Below are 2,088 nucleotides of genomic sequence, written 5' to 3' on the forward strand. Positions count from 1 at the left end.
AAACAAAATCCAAGATTTTATCAAATATCCATTGATATTGCTTACAAATGTTTGCTGTTGATTTTATGCCAAAATGATTTCAGTTCCTGGAGGAATAAAGTAAAAAAAGGCAGTTCTGTCAGGACCACTATCGTCAAAATGATGGTTTGGCGGTATGGTTCTGTTCTGGGCAAAAACCTCCCTGCCCATCCATGCAGCCTGTCATTAATGAGCAAGGAGAGCAGCAATAATAACTCTCCTAGGGTTAACGGAACAGAACAAGGCAGATATCATTAATGTACTTAATGAAATTTAAGTGTAACATTTTATTCAAGATAAAGGAGTCTGATTAGCAAGGAATATCAGAAAGCCAAGTCCTGACTGTGGCGAAAGGAGGAGCTGGGGATGGAGGGGGATAATTTGCTCCTGAGCAAGCTGAAAAGCTTGACTCACGTGACCTGCCAGAACTAACGCTAACGCTTAATTTATGAGAACACACCTAGATGACAGTATACATAAAATATCATCACGGATAATTCTACTGCATAAGCAGAGCTATATATTTAAGTATCATGCTGACTAAATTAAACAGCAACAATAACCAGTTGCTTTAGATGGCTCCACACACTAATGACAGAACACTTGTTGAGCTTCTGTTTGAACACGTGTTTGCCAAGTGTATGAGTGGCTCTGTTTAAAGGAAAGACTGGTGTAAAGGAAAGTTAATAAAGACTGTAAATACAGATGGTTCAGTTATAGTGACCACAAATGGCCTTGTGGACTATTGATGGACGTTGACACAGTAAAGTCTTATGCTTTTGTTATCAGTCATGTCCCACCCTGAGTACATAGACAGAGACAAGGGTGAGTCTGCTACTGTCTACTGCTACAACAAGCAAAACATCATAATCATTTATAAAGGAAGAGTACAAAGACTTCTATCATTTACCTCTTTTGCTGATCTTACTAATGCATTTGGATAAAAGTGCCTGCTCAATGCATAAACGTAACTGTAAATTTGAAAATGTGCTTTCCAAAACAAAATAACTTACATCATTATGGGAGGATCTTGCAGGTCTGAAGAATAACTATAGGTCATATTTCAGCCCAAGACATTGTTTTCATGTCACTTACAAATATTTCCCCATTTGCTTGTCATAACTGTAACTATAAACCAGGGTTCCTCAAATCTTGCCCTGGAGGGCCAATGCGCTGCAGAGTTTAGCTCCAACCCTGATCAAAGTCACCTACCTGTGATTTTCTAATGATCCCGAAGACGTTGATTAGCATGCTCAGGTGTGTTTGATTAGGGTTAGAACTAAACTCTGCAGGAAAGTGGATCTCGTGGGCCAGATTTGAGGATCCCTGCTATAAACAGTTATACGTTATTTAAATTGTTAGGTATTTTAAACATCAACCCACATAAACTCACAATTTTAAAATTGTGATGCATTACTATAATGAGGGAGAATTTGACCTGGACCTGTAATTCCTAAGATTCACTCAGCAACGAGACAATATGACAATGCATGACAATATACGATGTCTTTCAAGGTAAAAGTAGAGTAAAAAATTGAATTGCTCAATATTTATATCCTTAATATACGAGGTAAAAAAAAAATACTGGAAGGTTGCAGGTTCAAATCCTGTTCAAAGGTGTGATTGATTAACTATCACAACCAAGAAACACTACTAAAAGGACCATGTTTTTGGACATTTACCATGGTATTTTAACTACCTTGGAGTATCATGAAAAAACCATGGTAAATAGAAATGGGTCAAAGAGATCAAATCCCTGATTGTAAACACAAAAGTCACAAGTTAGTTAACTTTGCAAGCCATCTACTTGACTAAGTCCAACTTCTATGGCCTTTTGCTTGAATTTACACAGTTTGACGTCTACTCTCCTCAGGATGAGCCTATTTCAGAAAATTTACACTTCTTTAAACATGTTTTGTTTTTAAAGGCTATAATAATAATATTGGCTATGTAATGTACGATTCAGTGTTTCTCCTTCAATTGTTTTTTTGTGGCTAGTTCTGTTCGGCGGGACTGAATCTTGGCATGTGGAAACGTTTTGTTATAATAAACTGATTATATCATTATATT

Source organism: Sinocyclocheilus grahami, unplaced genomic scaffold (genome assembly GCF_001515645.1).
Source record: "Sinocyclocheilus grahami isolate Dianchi unplaced genomic scaffold, SAMN03320097.WGS_v1.1 scaffold179.1, whole genome shotgun sequence".
In the NCBI taxonomy this organism is placed as follows: domain Eukaryota; kingdom Metazoa; phylum Chordata; class Actinopteri; order Cypriniformes; family Cyprinidae; genus Sinocyclocheilus; species Sinocyclocheilus grahami.